Source organism: Psammomys obesus, unplaced genomic scaffold (assembly GCF_907164565.1).
Source record: "Psammomys obesus unplaced genomic scaffold, mPsaObe1.curated_primary_1811, whole genome shotgun sequence".
NCBI classification, from domain to species: Eukaryota; Metazoa; Chordata; class Mammalia; order Rodentia; family Muridae; genus Psammomys; species Psammomys obesus.
Window position 1 is genome coordinate 6,298,835 of NW_026587032.1, and position 19,386 is coordinate 6,318,220.

Here is a 19,386-nt window from a genome sequence, read left to right on the forward strand (position 1 = left end):
ACACACACACACACACACACACACACACACACACACACACACACACACACACTTTAAAAACTTTAAGAGCTAATCATGAAAAAGCCAAAATTTTAAACTCTCTAATTTTAAGTATTTTATTTTTTTGAGGCAAGGTTGGATTTGAACTCACTTTCTCGCTGAGAGGTACCTTGAACTTCTGATGCCCCTGCCTCTACCGCCCAGTGCTGGGATTATAAGCATGTGCCACCATGTTGTTTTAATTTTTTTTAACTTTCTGTTTTGTTTTGAGATAGTGTTTCTTTGAATAGCCCTGGATATCCTGGAACCCACTGTAAACCAGGCTGGCCTTGAACTCATAGAAATCTGCCTGCCTCTGCTTCCTAAGTTCTGGGATTAAAGGCATATGCCACCACTGCCCAACTAAAACAATTTAATCTTTCTTTCTTTCTTTCTTTCTTTCTTTCTTTCTTTCTTTCTCTCTCTCTCTCTCTTTTTTTTTTGAGACATCTATATAAACCTGGAACTCACTATGTAGACCAGGCTGGTCTAGAACTCACAGAGATCTGCTTGTCTCTACTTCCTGAGTGCTGGGATTAAAGGCCACCACACCTGGAAAAAAAATTAAACTTTTAAAGAACGAATGAAACCCAGTATAGGGAAGTTTTTTCCTTGAAGAGTGTAAAGTTAAGAAAAATTAGGCATCCTCAGCCTTCCTACAAATGGGCAGTAGGCAGCTTCTGAGATAGCCCCAGTGGTCCTCACCCTCCTGCTATCTACGCCCTGCTGTGCTCCCCTCCCTGTGAGGCTTCATGATCTACTTCTGATAATCAGAACAGGGCCGGTATGGTGAGCTGTCACCTCTGAGAAGAAGCTACAGAGACGTTGGGTTTCTATCCTGCCTCTATCTCTACCACCTACATTGGGGAAACCAGCTGCCATGGCTAAGCTGTCCCACAAAAGGCCTATGGGACAAGAACCTGAATCCTGTCCTTACCCAGCAGCCAGAGATAACCCAGGCCCTCATTCAAACACCAAATAGAGGCCCAGCTCCTGAGGAAATCTGAAGAAAACAACTCCAACTTCTATTATATTTCCATTACAATATAGCTCTCAGAGTGGGAGCGCTTGCTTTGCACATATAAAGGTCAAGTTTATCCCTTGCACTGAAAAAAAAATAGTAGTAATGCCAAATTTAAAAATAAATAAAAAACTTTCATTTTATCAGATGAAACCCACAAGTAGAAGTTATCTGCAGCAAATATAAAGATTTGTATTTTGGTCTTATAAAGAATCTAAAACATGTAGGAGTTAAAAAAAAAAACACCCAGAAACTATCAAGATAACAAACAAACAATTCAACAATACATTAGGATAACAGACAAAGAGATTTAGGAGGGTAAAAGACACATAATTGTAAAAACACATTTGATCTCTCCACTACTCAGTAAATAAAAATTAAAACCACAAGATAGCATTTCACAGGCACAAAATCTGGAAAAAGAACTAGGAAAGGTAAAGGCAGGCATGACCAGAACCGGAAGAGGCAAGAAGCTGCAAGGCCGCTGGAGTGAGTGCGCTGGCTGTGCCTGCAAGCTGAACGTCGCACACCGAACCCAGAGTCGAAAACCGTTCCACGCATTTAAGACAGGGGTTTCCTACCTGGCTTAGGAGCTGGACAGTTCTTTGTTTGTGTTGGGGGCGGGTCTCGCAGCTGTGGGAGCCAGGAAGCTGTCTTGCCCCGCACTGGCCACTAGATGGCACTACCACCCCAATGAAAGCTGTACAGACCCAGAGGTTCCTTCTCCCTCCCCTTTTGCCCCCCAATCACGCCTCATCTAGAGAATCCACAACACACAACTGTGGTGTATCTTCAGAACCGTTAGTGACTTGTGATTTCAGATTCACAACTGACTTGTGTGTCTCTTGTATCCATTACATCCATTTTGTGAGCCTGTATCCGGGCTGTATCTGGCTTCCTGTTACTGTCGTAAGCATTCCTGAGAATAGAACAACAGTCCCTCTTTTGAAATGACATTTACTTATGGTGTAGGGAGGGGACACACACCCATTGTACACACGTGGAGGCCAGGTCAACTTTGATGACTCAGTTCTGTCCTGGAATCAGGCTTGCTGGCAATCGCTGTAGTTCACTGAGCCACCTCAATGGCACAGAAGTTCTGTTTCAGGACCCTTTCAGCTGCTCCTGCTTCGTATTCAGTTATGTGCACTGGACACAAACAGGACACAGCACGGAGAGGGAGGGGCACCTATGAAGAAACACGCTGAGTCTCTGCTGCCCAGTGGGAAGGCGGCTGCCCCACACAGAAGTGGGAAGGGCATGCCAACCTCCTGAGAGATTTCACAAAGGTGGGAGATGGCGACCATTTCAGGAGTCATCTCCCGGCTCAACAGTCTATATCCTCTGGAGAGCAGTCTCCTTGAGGTGCATGGGGAAGGGTGTGGCCGAGTTGCTCAGAGCCCTACCCGGTGGCATCCTGACTTCCCTCCGGCCTCCACCACTGCCTCTGCTTCGTGTGACAACACGCTGTAAATTTCCTCATGGCTTCTGAAGAAGCATCATAGGACTAAGGCACTCACACAGGTGCCTACTGACCTCGGCTAACCTGAGTTAGTTTGTGGGGCTCTGGCCTCTCTGTCTTCACTTTCCTAAGCAGGTGCCAGGTCTGTAAACCTTAGATGATGAGCCTGGCTTCACGGTGTAGGTGATGGCTTCCAATCCCAACCTCTTCCTTGCACTGACAGAAGTCAAATGTGCTCTGAAAACTGAGTTTGCCACAAACTCTTTGGTGTCGCATCCTGAGGCGGAGCTAAGGTTCTTTACAAACTCAGATAGTCACACATTTGCTTTGAAACACTGATGAAGAAGTGCTTTGGGATGAGTCTGGTAAAAGTGAGATATCTGACCTCCTCCCCACTTCTAGTCACATTTGGGACAAGGAGTGTGCCCTGCCTCCTATTCATTGGCCTGTGTCTTTTCCTTTGCTGTGCCCAAGGCAGACCTCATTCACTTACTAGCATGCTGCTTGACAAGCCCCAACCAGCCATTCTGCCACACCCTGTCCCAGGCATCTGCCCTGGTTCGGGTGAGAGAGCCCTGTGGGTCTGGGAGTGGCACTGGCCTAGCCTCACACCTGTGTGTGTTCTCAGGATTTTGGACAGAGCCACAAAACGTTGCCCCGGATGGGAGCCCAGAGTAAATGAGAAGATTGGAGAGAAGGAGTCTTCAGAGACTAGTGGAGATGGTGGAAGGGAGGGGTGTCGTCCTGCAAAGGCACATTAGCATGAAGGGCAGGAGAAGATGGGCCAGCAAGGGTGGAGGAAAGAACTGTTCCGAGACATGCTTAATTATGGAGGCTTGAAACCTGGTGCCTCAAGGACAACTCTCCAGGGTGCTGGGGGAGAGGAAGTCAGCAACTGTGCTGTGTAATACATAAACTTCTCCAAGGAGATGGGGCATCTTAGCGTAAGTAGACCCACAACAAAGAACCCTTATGAGCACTAGGGTTCTAAACAAGGCCTATACAGGTCTGTTGCTCTGTTAAATAAGATGATAATTTAGTAGAGGATTTGAGTAATCTGAGCTAAAGACAGATTTTAAAAAACTAGTTTTGCAACTTTTTAAAGAAATTGTGAAAATAAGCCAGGCAGTGGTGGCTCGCGCCTTTAATCCCAGCACTTGGGAGGCAGAGGCAGGTGCAGCTCTGAGTTTGTGGCCAGCCTGGTCTAAAGAGCCAGTTTCAGGACAGCCAGGACTACCCAGAGAATCTCTGTCTTGAAAAGCCAAAAACAAAACAAAACTTCCCCCAAACCCACAAAAACAAAAATAACCTTTCAAAACAAAAACAAACAACCCCCAAAATTGTGAAAATAATTTGAAATAAGACATTCCTTTAGGGCTGGGACTATAGATCAATTGGTAGAATGTTTGCCTATCATGTGCAAAGCCCTGGGTTCCAACACAGTGCTGACTAAGCCAGGCTTGGAGACAAATATCTGTAATCCCAGAACTCAGGAGGCAGAAGCAGAGGGATCACAAGTTCAGGGTCACCCTGAGCTACTAGTGAGTCTGAGACCAGCCTGGGATCTAGACAGAGAACAAAAACAGAAAATAATTTCAAAGTATTTTATACCACCAATTATATATTTTTCACTATCAATTACATTTTACACACACACATAAAGAAAGAAGTGCGACTGACTTGAAACTAGAAAAACTAACAGACACAGCAGGGCTTCGAATGGCTGTTGCAACTGTTCAGAAGTCCACTGAGGTGTATAGACTTTAGAACCGGATTAGTGTCTATAAAGTGGCTACCTTAATCTAGCTGTGCGATTTCTCTGGGTGTGGGTTTATTACAATACAGTGATCTTTATTTATGAAAAAGTACTTTAAATACAAATGCCTCAACCCTAAGCCATGGTCAAGAGGGCTCAAGAAAGCCAGTCTCGGTTGACGTAAGCACTCTCCTCTTAACATTTCTGCATCAAAGAAAACAATGGGCTGGGTACTGTAGCAGCAACCTATGATGCCAGCCCTTAGGAGGTCGAAGCTGGAGAAACTGAGAGTTCGAGGACAGCGTGGGCTAGCAGGTGAGGCCCTATCTCAAAACAGTAACGGGGGGAGCAGGGAAATCGAAGACCCTCGACTATGGGAAAGCAAGTTCAAACCAAGCCTTGCCCTTAGGGGACCTAATTTAAGACTTGCTCTCCATCCATTATCCTGACCCCGCCCACCTTCCACACCCTTAACCGAGTCAGAATGCTCCTGACCCCGCCCACAAGCCAATTCATCTCAGCCAGACTCCGCCCCCTGCCAGCCGTCCCCACCACGCCTCAGCCCGCCACGCCCATACCACGCCTCCTCTCCGCCGGGTCGCTCGGGCTCAGCCGGCCCCGCCCACAGGTCATTCACCTCAACCTGGCTCCACCCCTGCCAGGTCGGCCCCGCCCTCACGCCTGTCGCCGCTGCGACCCCTAGCGGCACAGCGGAGTTCAGCGTCCGCGGTCCTATTGTCCTGGTCCCGCGGTCAACCCACAGTCCACGCACAAGCAAAGACGCCGAACGACATGGGCGCTTCTGGGAAACGCGTTAGGGACCGCTGCTGTCGCACCGAAGCCAGGATGGAGCGCCAAGCTTGCGCGGGCGACGCCTACCAGGGCGGTTCAGATGGCAGCCGCGACAGCGGCATCAAAGCCTGGGCCCGCCTCTAGCCACGCCCCCGACTAGGCCACGCCCCCAATTGTCATCAGCGATCACAGAGCGCACAGGCCTCCCAGGCTCCTAGATAGGACCCAAAGTGTCTTGCCCACGGGGCTACCTGCGCAGCTGGCCCCTAAGCTGCTTCTCCCCACCTCAGAGTCCAAAGACCTCAGACAACGGTTCGCAGACGTAGGCTAATACTGCCTGCAACATCACCTGGAAAAAATACGGCGGAATTGAGGGCCTTGGACCTCGCTCACACTTCGGACCCAGAAGTGTCAACAGTCAGCCTTGCAAGGCCTGGAGATGATTAAGAAGAAAAAGTAGACTGCTGTTGGCAGGTCGTTCAATCCCCACACTCAACACGTTGGTGCATGGGTAATTATTCCCGATGAGGAGCTGTTCTCTGTATTATAGGTTGGGTTTCCAGATAAAATACAGTGAGATTTGGTTTTCAGACAGCTGTGAGTGCCCGCATTTCATCCGGTAACCCCGTTGGCTTGTTTAAAGTATAGTGGAAGGTACAGGATGCAGAATATCTCGGGATTCTGAGGATTACGATTTCAGTAATTAAAATGGTGACCATCCCTTGCAAATCAAAAGTCTAACCTCAGCCCCGGGTGCATGAGACTCGCTGCTCTGTTAAGGACTGTATTTCATCGACTCCTGCCACCCACCCATGAAGCATATAGAAGAGAACTTCACGACTTTGTCTAAAGTCTTGGGTTAGATTCTAAACCAAAATCTAAAAAGAGGATCAACCTATGTTAACATTGAAAGAGAGGGCCAATGGTGAACACTTCGTGTTTGTATAACTAGGGTTTTGGGGGAAAAGTATGAGTTCGGTGGTTCCACCATGTTAGACTTGGCTGCTCACCACCATATAACAACGTTAACACTGAAAAAGAGGGCCAAGGGCGAAGACTTTGCATTTGCATAACTAGGGTTTTTGGGGTGGGGGGAAGCATGAGTTCGGTGGTTCCAACAGGTTAGACTTGGGCACTCACCCTCATATACCAACTAAAGACATGAGTAATGCTGAAAGGCAGAGGGAGGAGGTTTCCCCAATAGAGCTTCACTGGGCAGAGGAACAGATAGATACAGGGTCCAGTGACCGCAAGTACATTTGGGGGAGTACTAAATGAACTTTTAGGATCTTTTTTTTTTTTTTTAATTTTTTTTTAAAGCTTTGTGAAGGATTTGACGACAAAGCACAGGTGGCAAAGGCAAAAATAAAAAAGTGGGATTAGTGAGGAGATAGCTCAGAATCGGAAGGCTTGCTTCACTCCCTAGGCTCAAATCACCAATACCAGAGGGAGACAGAGACAGAGAGACACACACACACATACACATATGACATGAAAACAAAAATGAAACTAGGGTGATGGGGGGGAAGGGTGAGAAAAGCTATAGTGGGGATTCTGGGAAGAAATGTACTCAACATACAGTATATACTTGTATGAAAATCTAAAAAAGAAAAAACTCAGAAGGTAACATATTGGTGAAGATGTAAAGAAAAGAGAACGCTTACAGTGAGTTGGTGAGGATGAAGACGGAAAGAAAAGGAACCTAACAGCGGTTGGTGAGGATGTGAACTAGGATCATTGTGGAAATGAAATGGAGGTGCCCTAAAAAATTAAAACTATGGTCAGTATATGATCCACATATGGAGAGTGCAGCTGGGCACATACCTTAAGGAAATGAAGTCTGTACAGGAGAACATCTGCACCACCATGCTCATTGCAGCGTCATTCTCAAAGCCAAGACACGGAAAGAGTCAGCATCCACCAGCCAATCAATAGTTAAAGAAAATGTTCACGGGGGCTAGGACGTGGCTCAGTCTTTAGGTGCTTGCTCTGAAGTTATGTGGAGTGCGGTCATCTCTGCAATACCTGTCACCTCAGCTCTTGAGGAGTAGAAGAGTGGAGGTGGGGTCGGGCCTTGTTGGTTTTCACCCTAGCCAAGATTTGAGCCCAGTTCAGGCCCTGCCTCATAGGAACAGGCAGAGAGTGATGGAAGAGGGCTCTGATGCTCTCTTCCAGCCTCCATGTGGAAGCTGCAGACACACGTGAACATGCACGCTTATACAGGCTTTAAAAGAAGAGAAAAATGTACGCATACACAGCCTGCTCAAGAATGGAATTGTCAGTTGCATCAAGATGGATGGCCCCATTATACCAAGAGAAGTGAACTAGGCACAGAAAGACAGACTTCATGAGGAGTCTTCAAGAGGCTGAGCTCATAAAGGTGGAGTCAGATGGCAGTTGTCAGGAATCCACCTTCAGTGTGGAGGACTGAGGGGCTGAAGGCTTCAGAGAGGATATGTGAACAGTGTACTTCAAGCTTGCTAGGATAAGCCAGGTGGTGGTGGCTTGAATCCCAGTGCTCAGGAGGCAGAGGCAGGCAGATCTCTGTGAGCCTGAGGCCAGCCTGTTCTACAGAGTTCCAAGACAGCTTGGGCTAACACTGGGAAACTGTCTAGAAAAAAAAAAATTGCTAGAAGAGTGTCTCCGTCTGTTTTGTTTCTGTCCACAATACCACATGTCAGGTAAATGATGGAATTAGGTCTGTTAGGGCCCACAGTTGTAGCTGTAGGCCTGAGGGTGTCTCCTCTGGTGATGACAGAACTAAAGCCTTCTGTGATGAGAGACAGGGAACCCACAGGAGATGTAGCCAGACTGGCTCCGATGTCAGACACCTTCATGATTATCCACTTACTTATTAATCAGCTAATTGCATGAATGTATATTACTTAGGGCCAAACCCTAATTGCCTCTTAAGAGCTTGCTTTGCCCCCTTTAATATCCAGTAATGACAGTGAGATTTCAGAGTTTCTGGGGTGACTCATTCAAACCCAAGCAGAGGACAGAACTTAAATGTTCTTGACACAAAAACCTGATTCACGGATGCCTGAGGATGGTGATTGACTTGATGATGAGACCATGTCAGGCATACCTAGCCCGTGAACACGGCCCAACACAGAACCATAAAGCTGCTTAAAACACTGTGAGGTAAGCTTTTTTAGAAAATGATTTTGAAAATAACTCACTTGCATGGTACTCAAGCATAATCAGTCCTTGTAGATAAACGATCATGTTGCAATGTCAAAGGTTTAGGCACTCCACAGTTATTTCACAATGTAGCCATATGTCTGACAGACACAGTATGTAAAATTTATTTGTCTCCAAACTGTCAAAAAAAAAAGCTAATAGAAATTAAAAGTCAAATGTAGTTAGCTCCCCTAAGTAGGGATCTGATAGCTGGCAGGAAGGGAGAGTGAGTGTTCCTTAAGGGTGTGGCTCCACACTCAAGAGTTCTGGACAGCACAAGTTAGACTCCCTGGTTATACAAAAAAAGGGAAGAAAGGAAAAGAAAAAAAAAAAAAGACCCAAAGCTGAGGGTAGGGAGATGAAAATGGATGTGAAAGGAATTAGGAAGAATAGGAAGTGCTTTGTATGAAATTCTCAAGGAATTAAAATATTCAGGTAGGCAATAGGATGATCAAGAGGCGGGGAGGGAGGAGCCCTTTCGTGACCTGGTTTATGCTCATGAAAGGAGCATAAAAAAGAAGGAGTACCTTCTTTTCAGCAGGTGAGGGGCCATGGGGTGTGTGGCACCAGTCCAGGAGGTCTGAACTCACTAGACACTGCCACATAGGAACTCCGACTATGAGAAATTCTCTTTCCCTCACCTCTGCCTCTATTCTTTCCTTTTACTTTTTAATTTTCTGGTTGTTAAAAAAAGATTTGTTTTTATTATTATTTACATGCATATGTCTGTTCACAGGTGTAGGTGCATGCAGAGGCCAGGAAAGTGTGTTTGATCCTCTGGAGCTGGAGTTACAGGCAGCTGTGAGCTTCCTGATGTATGTAGGTTCTGGGCACTGAACTCCAGTCCTCTGGAAAAGCGACAAGTGCTCTTAACTGCTGAACTATCTTCTCAGCCCTTCTGGCTTTTTTTTTTTTCTGTTTTTAAAATCAGGGTTTCACATGTATTCTAGCCCAGCCCAGAACCAGCAATCCCCCTGCCTCCTCCTCCCAAGAACTATGGTTGAAACAAAACAAAACAAAACAAAACACTTTCACTTTGTGTGTGCGTGGTACAGGCATACTTTTCTATAAGTCTAAACTATTTGGAGGGGCTGGAGAGATTGCTCAGTGGGTACCAGCAGCCCTCCACATCAACCATCAATCAAGAAAATGTTTGCCCACAGATCAGTTCGGGACATTTTCTCAACTGAATTTCTCTCTCAAAATTACTGTAGGGACTGTAGAGATGGCTCAGCCGTTAAGAGCCCTTGTTGCTCTTGTAGAGGACCGAGGCTCAAGTCCCACCAGGCAGTTTTCAACCATCTGTAAGTTAGTTCCAGAGTTCCTCTTTGACCTCTGCAGGCACCAGGCACAGATGTAGTACACAGACATACATTAGACAAAACATTTATACACATAAAATAAACAAAGAAAAATGACTAGCTTCATCAAGTTGGCAGAAAACTAGCCAGCACAACATGTGTATACACATAAATAAAATATATCAAAAGCAAATTACACGTGTATATATCCGAGTTTATGTTTGCACTCAAATGACTAAGTACGAGCTATAGAGGATTTATCAACAATCATACCACACCCATGAAAGTTAATTAAAAACAAACAAGGATATAAGTCAATAGAGCGGCCATCAAACTACCCTCACATGGCAGAGGTGTGCTTTCTTGAGACTGTCATGATTAGCTGCTGTTTAGAAAGTATATTCCTCCCATTGTAAGTTCCCTGTTGACTGCCTTCATTATGGTAGGATGTAAACACCAATTAAAAAAAGTTTCCCATATAACCTCCAGGGAGGATCCTGAGAGGCTTGGGTTAATGAGGTCTAGCTGAAGGGCTCCCTAGGTGTCTGCTAACACACTCCGTTCCCAGAAAGCCAAGCTAGGCTCCACAGCTCCACCCATTAGCAATAGCCAGCAAGTGGCAAGAGGCCAGAATGGGCTTGTGGGAAGTTGGGCATTTTTAACTGCATAAACGCATTCCCCTTGACATGAAACTGGATCCTCTAACTCCTCATCCATCCCAGTGCCCAAGAGTAACCTTTCACACGGTGGCTGTACTTTATATTCAATACCTGAGTTGGGTATTATTTGAATTCAGTGAGATAAAGCTTTCAGCAGAGCAGGAAGATCCCCTGAAGGAGCCCAGAAAGCAATGAGTCCCTTGCTGCTAAATCAACAATCATTCTCACTTCTCAATGAAGCTAGAGGTTAATTAACCTCAGAGGCAAGGACTCCCTCTGGGTGATCCCATTAGGATTGATTACAGGTGATAGTATTTCTATTAGTGAGCACCCACTCAATTATCAGGCTTGCTGTAGCAATAGTGATAATTCAAGCATGCCTTCTGTGCACACATACCCTCTGTCTCTATGCTAACTTCAGGTAATCCTCCTGAAGAAACTGGGAATAGCCCTGTCTTCATCGTTTTCCTACTTTGAAGCTGAATCAACTTGGTGCAAACTGGAGTATTCTCAGCTAGGTCTTTGACAACCTTTGGTGGCACACAATTCCTAAGAGAGATGGTAATCTGCAGCTTACACACAAACAGGCTTGCCTTGTGTGAGGAAGTAGAGGACTGTACCACAGGCCAGTTGCAATGGCTGTGTGTGCCACCACCCCTGCCATGTACAGCAGGATTGAGATGGGCTGTTGTGGATGTAAACATGTTTTTGTTTTGGTCCCAGGTGTGGGATGTGGGACTGATTCAGAGGGTCCACAGCAGCAGACTATTTGCCTCATGCAGGCTCTGAGAGGAGCTCTTTGCCAGCTGCAGATAGTTTAAATCTGAGGACTCTGAAGAGAGAATAAATGCCAGAGCCCAGAGATTGTAGAGCTCAGAGAAAGAACAAGCTGCTCCTCCTTTGCTGCTCCTGGTTGCTGTTGTGAGACAAGAAATTGGGGATCTCCTGAAACGAGGATTGGACTGGCTCCAAGGAACCCAAAGACCCTAACCAGCAGGAAGCAGCTTAGTGAACTGCACCCCTCTCCCACTAACCCTTTCTTTCTCTTACCTGGTGTTGGAATGTTGGAAGGGTTTGGGGCCAAGTAGGGAGAAAAAGACATAAGAAATGTAAATGAAAGTTTTTTAAACTGACGCCTACAATGGGCTCTTTTGCTTCCCTTTAAACTGAGTTGCCATTCTGTGTGGGAGCTGGAGTCTGGATGCTAAGGCTAGGAAGGAAGCTGGTTCCTGCTTTCTTTTCAAACATGTTAAGAGCGAGCTGGGGTGAAAGCAGAGGAAAGGTAGGAATGTTTTTACAAGGCATTGTTCCTCCAGGGGGGAAGGAGTGGGAAGAACTGGCCAGCGTTTTTAGTTCCAAGACTAACTTGAAGGGAGTTTCTGGACAGGACTGGGTTTGGGTGTGAAAATGATCACGGCTTTGTTTTGTAGCACTTTCCTCAACACTGAAGCATTCCACCTCAGAAAGGAGCGCCTTCAGAGTAGGGGAGTTCTAAAGAGAGATCCACTGAGACCTGAGAAGGGAACAACTCACAAGTCCCAGGAAATCGCTAAAGGCTGTGACATTTGTAAGTCTCTCTTTTCTCAGGAGGATTGCTGTAGAGCGGAGACTCTCCCACATGCCGAGCCTCCTTCAGGTCCTGCGGAAAGCGCCAGGGTCCATGAGTAGTCACCCGTCCTGGGGAGTGGGAGGCTTTCAGTGATGCAACTGCCTTTGAGCCATCTAAACTCCCGTAAATAGCCCCTCACCCACACTCCTTGTTGCTGACCCCAATAAACTTCCTGGCTCCTCAAGTTGGCTGTCAGTGATATTGCTACTTTGGTTTGTTGTTGTAGTGAGTAAATGAACGTTCATTCACGTCTCCCCAGGAATAGTGTCACAGAGCTGTCTGGCTGGAGATTGTATCTGTTTCGTACAGGTGGTGTAACCTACGGACATGGAATTCAGTGGCTTAAAAGAAAGAGCCTTTAAAACGTTTGACAGTTCTATCTACCAGGAGTCCACCAGTAGCCTGGGGTCAGACAGTGTCCGCGGGCTCTGTCTGGAGACCTAGGACGCAGCATGCTTCCTTGCCTTACAGTGTAGGCAAAGCCTCCACCGGCAAAGCCAGCAGTGTGGGGCTGAGTCATTGTTACACCCCCATGCAGCTGCCCTTCTATTTCCCTCCACGTGTGAGGACCCTGTGATTATAACTGGCCCAACCCGTGCCTCTGAACACCATGGTCTGTAAGTTCTGCTGATATGCCACCTCATTCTTTATGTAACCTTAATCCTCTTTAGCATGTTATGAAACACAGTCACGGGTTCTGGGGATTAGAGTGCGGACGTGTTTGGGGAGCCATTATTCTACCCATCACAGGTACCCAAGTGTGTTGTTGGCCTTGGGACTACTTTGGATTTTTAGCCATGGATGTGAGCTCACTAACCTTGGATACATTTTTAAAGGACCGCGGGAGCACGTGAAATGTGCTGAACTCGAAACCGATGAAAATGGCCATACTGTGGCTGCCAAAAGCCAAAGAAGCCAGAAGTCAATCTGCAGTCTCGGAGCGAGCTCGAATTGACATGGGTGGGGCAGCAGGGACACTTACAAAGTCATTAGTGAGTAAGTGTGACTAAGGCCTATGATTACCCTTGAATGGTGTGGAGGAGACTGTAGGCTACAAATACAAAGACGTAGACAAACAAGGGGATGAACCAGGCCTTGTAATTACTGAAGCTTGTTCTGTGAATTTCTTTTTATAGGCTAGTTTTTCAGTTATAAACGTAACACACATTCATTATAAATAACACACACACCCATCTATAGTTAATACACGTGTATATTATGCAATGAAAGACCCCAGCCTCACCCTAAGTTAAACATAGCTAACGCCATTTTGTGAGACACCACTGTTTTGTAAAACTCTGAAGGCCAGATGAGAAACTGAAAAATTACTAAGAAACCCAGCTGTGTCACCCACTTGGGATATCTGCGGTCAGGCTGCCCCAGTCGAACTAAAAAGTTTGTATTAATCACCCTCATGGATATCTGTGAGACTGTTCCAGTTAAGATAAGGGTCCTAAGAAAAACAACAGGTGGTGGGCCATGTCAAGGGGTCATCATAGCCCCCTTGACCACCCAGTTCCTGGAATCTTAGTGCCCCTGCCAAACTTTGCCGCAAATTGTGGTCTCATGTAAACGTACCAATCAGCCCCTTGTAACAATGCCTCTCGCTTCCGTACCAGTGCTTCTGCTCTAAAACCCTATAAAAACCCCAGCTTCCTACCTGGGGGGCGCGGAAGTCTCCCGAATGACTTTTCACCCCAGGTACCCGTGTATCAAAATAAAAGCCTCTTGCTGTTTGCATCCGAATGGACTCGTTGATCCTTGGGAGGGGGTCTCTCTCTGACGGAAGATACCCTCTGGGGATCTTTCAGCAACAGCAAATACAGCTGTTTATACACGTTTAAATATGTTCATATGTATCAGAGGTCTAACAGATGTGTAGACTGGAGTCAGGTGGCAGTTAGGGTGAAGTCACCCATTATTTTAACAAACTCCTAATGGGCGAGTCGCATCTGTATTTTTTTTTCTAGGTTTCTTATATGAATATGATGCTTCTCTGCAACACGACTATTTTCCCAAGAGAAATTTCTAGAAGTATAATTTCTGGGTAGGAGACAGTGTGGGTGTTTGTGTGTGAAGGTTGTGCCAAATTGCTCCATCCTGAAAGTTCAGCAGTTAACAGAGCGTTGTCCTTTTGCTCTTTCTTTCCATGTGGATACAATCCTATGTTGAATATGTTTTCCGACTACGTGCATTTTCCATCTAGACTTTGCCTGTGAGAGACACCGTGCGCTGTTTGGCTTTAACCTGGCATTCCCTGCTTACACCCAGTTCCCCCACCACTGGCATGGTTTCATTCCTCTGTAAAGGCGAAGACCATTGTGTGTATATGACATTAGAAAAGGAATCTATCTGTTGATAAGCACCTGGGCATGTACCTAAGCTGCTGTGAGGGGTGCTGGGACAAACACATACGTGCAAGTGTCTCTGTGGTGTGGCTTGCGTGCACCCTGGAGTGGTGTAGCTGAATCACACACTACTTCTATGTTCAGGGTTTTTGATTTTTTTTTTTTTTTGGAAGCTCCAAATTGATTTTGTTGTTGTTGTTGTTTTAGTATCGGCACTAATACACATTTCTACCAGCATAAGAATTCTTTCCTTCTCCTGAATATTTGTCTGTCTTTCCTTATCTTTCTCACTGTCTCCGTTAAAAAAGATTTATTTAGCTAGACTTGGTTGTACACGCTTTTAATCCCGGGCTCAGTAAGCAGAGGCAGGAAGATCTTGTGAGTTCAAGGGCAGCCTGGTCTACACAGTTCCAAATTTATTTCCAGTTGATGGGTATGAGTGGTGTGTGCGGGTGTGCTCGGGTCACATATGTGTTGTGCCTGAGAAAGCTAGAGATGTCAGATCCCCTGAAACTGGGGTCACGGATGGTTGTGAGATGCTGTGTAAGTGTTAAGAATAAAACTGGGGTCCTCTGCCAGAGCAGCAGGTGCTCTTGGCCACTGAGCCATCTCTCCAGCCCTTGTCAGTGTTTCTTGTCATCTGTTTCCCAGTGATAGCCATTCTGATTGGCCTGAGATGGGTCCTAGTAGAGTTTTGATTTGATTTTCTCATGTATCTATTGGTCATTTGAGGAATTTTTTTTTTTAAAGATTAAACATTCTTAGTCGTTGGGAAAATGTAAATAAAAACTACATGGCAGTATTTGAATTTCTTCTCTTTTTAACCTTGTGTTCAACCTCATTTGTCCCTTCATTATTATGACTCAGAAGCTGGGTGTGGTGGTACATGCCTGTAATCCCAACACTCAGGGAGAAATACGATTTGCTTTCTTTGTTGTTTATTTTTTCTTTATTATTATTGTTATTGTTTATTACAATTTATTCAATTTGTATCCTGGCTGTGGCCCCCTCCCTTGTCTCCTCCCAATCCCATCATCCCTCCCTCTTCTTCCCCTATGCTCCTCCCCCAGTCCACTGGTAGGGGAAGTCCTCCTCCCCTTCTATCTGACCCTAGCCTATCAGGTCTCATCAGGATTGGTTGCATTGTCTTCCTCTGTTGACTGGCAAGGCTGCACCCCTCAGGGCAAGGTGACACTGAGTTCATGCCAGAGAAAGTCCCTGCTCCCCTTACTAGGGACCAACTTGGAGACTGAGTCTATGGGCTACATCTGAGCTGGGGTTTTAGGTCCTCTCCATGCATTGTCCTCAGTTGGGGCATCGTTTTCTTCAGAGCCCCTTGTTTAACTTTCGATATTAATGACGTGTCAGGTCTGTGGTTTGTGATGATTTGCTCCCACTCTGCGGCTGCCTCTTCAGTCTGGTGATTGTCTCCTTTGCTGTTCAGAAGCTTCTTAATTTTATGCAATCCCATGGCAATAATTGGGATTGTCTTTTAAGTTAATGGAGACCTTTTCAGAGTCTCTGACTGTGCTTGCACCTCATCTCAGTTCTTAGGTTAAGGTCTTTCCCTTTCCTGTTTTTCCTCCTTTTCCTGTCCTTTCTCTTCTTTTCCTGTCCTTCCTTTCCTTTCCTGTCTTGTCTTTTCTTTCCTTTATTACCTTCCTCCCTCTCTCTTTCCCTTCTTTCCCTTCCCTTCCTTTCTTCTTTCCTTCCTTCCTCTTTTTCCTTCTTTTTGAGACAAGGTCTTGCTGTGTGGACCAGGCTGGCCTTGAATTCACAGAGATCTGCCTTTGCTTCTTGAGTGCTAATGGCTTAGCCAACCATCGCCTTTGATCCTTTTTTTTTTTTTTACTGAGTTTTGTATGGGGCTAGAGACATGAATCTGATTTCACTCTTCTAACCCAAATTACATTCTTCTTCTGGATGTGGTATTCCATCTTCACAGAACCATTCATAAAGAGAGAGTTATTTCTGCAGTGTCTGTTTTGACATCTTTGGGGAATGGCTGGAGGATGTAGCCACAGAGGTTTGTTTTTGGCCCTCTGTTCATTGCATTGCTCTGCATACCTTGTGCCTGTGGCCCTAAGTGTAGTTTCAGGTCTGATGTAATTTCTGCAGCATTTCTCTTTCTGCTTAGCATTGCTTTTGTTGTTTGGAGTCTTTGGTGCTTCCATATACATTTTAGGATTGTTTATTTCTTTAAAGAGTGTCATTGGAATTTTGGTGGGTAATGTACCAAATCTGGGGCTTGGTTTTAATAATATTGTCCATTTTCTCGATATTAATTCTGCCAGTCTATCAGTGTGGAAGGTCTTTTCATCTTCTAGTGTCTTCTTCAACGTCTTTCTTTATATTTTATTTAAAAATTACACTGTAGAGGTCTTTCATTTCTTGGCTTGGTTTCTTCCTAGGTTGGGAATGGAATTTTTCCAGATTTCTTTCTCAATATGTTCCTTGTTGGAATACAGAAAAGCTTCTGGTTTCTGGAACTTGGTCTCTTGCTTTACTGGAAGTGTAAGTGCTAAGAATTCTCTGCTGGAGTCTTTAAGATCTTTTAAATTCACAACCATTGTATGAGAATAGAGAAAGTTTGACTTATTTCTTATTTGTGTCTTTTATTTATTTTTTATTTTGCCTTATTGTTCAGGCTAAAATATCTAGCATTACATTGAATAAAACATGGAGAAGGAACACCCTTGACTCATTCTTTTGAAAAAGATTGATTGATTGATTGAAATAGAGTTTCACCATGTTGCCCTGTTTGGCCTCATAGGGGCCAGCTGCCATTTTCTCCAAAGTGTTGAAATTAAAGGGGTGTACCATCATGCTCAGCTAAAAGAATTATTTTTATTTATGTGTATGTGTGTTTATGGATGTATATGCCATGTGTATGAACGTGCTTGAAGCAGCCAGAAGAGGGCATCAGATTCCAGGGAGCTGGAGTTATAGGTTGTTGTGAGCTGGACCAGAACTCAAGTCCTCTGGAAAAGCAGCAAGTGCTCTTAGCCACTGAGCCATCTCTCACGCCTCTTTCTCTCATTCTTAATATTAGAGAAACTGTGTTCAGCTTTCACACACTTACAACAATGTTATTTATACTGTTGACCATAGGTTATTGTCTAAATGCCTTTCATTGTATTGAGTTATATTGTTTTTTATTTCTATTTTTTTCAGGGATTTTATCTTGAAGGGATGTTGAATATTTCATAAACTTTTCCTACCATCTGTTGGGCTAATCATGTGATTTCTGTACCTGAGTGAATTTAGGTATTATGTTACTTTATTGATTTGTGTGTGTTAAGTCATTCTTGCAAACCTGAATGAAATCTAACTGATCACAGTGTGTGATTTTTTTTTTAATGTGTCATCAAATTTAGTTTGCTGTTGTTGAGAGATTTTGCATTGATGTTCATCAGGGAAATGGCTCTGTTGTTTCCCCTTTTGTGTGCGTAGTGTTGAGGCTATATCTGGTCTTGGTATCAGGCTAATACTGACTTCATATACTGAACTTGGCCATGTTTGTTCTCTCTGTATTTTATGATATACTTCAAGGAACATTGGTGCTAGCTCTTCTTTTACAGGTCAGTCATGGCTTTTTTTTTTTTTTTTCCTCCAAGACAAGGTTTCTCTTTGTAGCCTCGGCTGTCCTAGAACTCACTCTGTAGAACAGGCTGGCCTTGAATTCAAGAACACCCACCTGCCTTTGCCTCCTGAGTGCTGGGATCAAAGGTGTGCCCCACCACCGCTTGACCTGTCATGGACTTTTGTCAAGAGACTTTATGATTTCAGGCTCATGGCTGGCCATAGATCAGCCATATGTTTGTAACCTCTAGGTTAAATTTTGATATGTTCTATGTATCCAAAGTATTCTCTAACAACCCTCTGGGGTTTTTTGTTTTGTTTTTTTCGTATCTGTTGTGATTTTTTTTTTTATCTTTACAATTATGTTATACAGGGTCATAGACGGCCATGTTCAACAAGTGTATAGCGTTCATTGAGCACATTTTCCACCCTACCCTAGCACTCGCCCTTTCTCCCCTGGCTAGTCCCCCTTGTCTCACCCCCCCAGACCATTTTGCTTCTACTTTCTTGTTACCTGCACATATATGATTTTATATGCTACATAATCCACAAATTAGGGGAAAATGTGGTTTGTTTTTTGAGACCGAGTTTGCTTCATGTGACCATCTCCAGTTGCCTCCACTTTCCTGGAGCAGTAACCCTCTGCCCTTCCTTATGAAGGAAACCTGGCAGTGGGCATGCATTGGTCAATACCCATTTCCACATCTAATTTTGTTAAGGGTCTCTTTCTTTTGATTCGTTTGGCCAAAGCCTTCTCAGTCTTGCTTCTTCCCTGACTCCAACCCCGATTCCTTGTTTCATTGACTTTTTTTGTTTAATACTGTTCTGTTAGTCAGGTTTGTTAATTTCGGTTCTTTTTTTATTTTTTAATTAAATTTTTATTCTTTATATTGATTACGGTTTATTTACTTTGTATCCCAGCTATGACCCCCCTCCCTCATTAGTTAATTTCGGTTCTAATCTTTTTCTTTCTATCTAATGATTTCCAACTTGTTCTTTCTGCCTTTCTAAAACCTTGAAGAGAGGCATCGTTGAGTTATTTATCTGAAATCTCTAATTTTCAACTGATGCACTCACAGCCGTGAACTTTCCTCTTAAACTGCCTTTGTTGAATCACAAAGGTTCTAGTGTTTTATCCTCTTGTTTTCACCTAATTCTAAGAGCTTTTCTGTTTTCTGATTTCTTCACTGACCGGAGCTCACTAACTATTATTTGTACGATTTCTCTTACTGTTGACCCCCAGTTTTGTTCCATTATGATTTGATAAAGATAAAATGTATTGTTTTGATTATCTTTCCTTTCTGTGCATGTGTGGAGTGTATGATTGCATGTATGCGCTTTCATGTGTGTGTGGGTGATGTCATGCATCATCCGCCATCCCTCCTCCACCTTACTCATTTGAGGCAGGGTCTCTCGGTCAAGCCCATAGCTCACAGAGAAAGGTTACTCTTACTAGTCAGTTTATTTTGGAGATCCCCTGTCTCCACCTTTGCAGGCAGAAATCACAGGTGGGCTGCCACACCCGTCCACCATTTGTGTGGGCTCTAAGAGGTCCAAACTGCATTCTGTAGACTTGCACAGCAAGCACGTTAGCCACTGAGCCCTCACCCAGCCCGTATTTTCTATTTGCTAAG

The 19,386-nt window shown here is 44.7% G+C and overlaps 1 protein-coding gene across 2 annotated transcripts in view; it reads right to left on the reverse strand.

Moving 5' to 3' along the window:
* The window catches only part of Pgbd2 (piggyBac transposable element derived 2), an 8,466-nt gene extending 3,379 nt beyond the window's left edge, over positions 1–5,087 (reverse strand). The window contains exon 1 of one of the 2 annotated variants that reach the window (XM_055602881.1): positions 5,051–5,087. The gene's annotated coding sequence lies outside the window, so the exon portion shown is untranslated. Of the gene's footprint in view, positions 1–1,641; positions 1,668–5,050 lie in introns of those variants that run through there. The other variant, XM_055602880.1, reaches the window with a different exon arrangement.
* Positions 5,088–19,386: the final 14,299 nt, after the last annotated feature.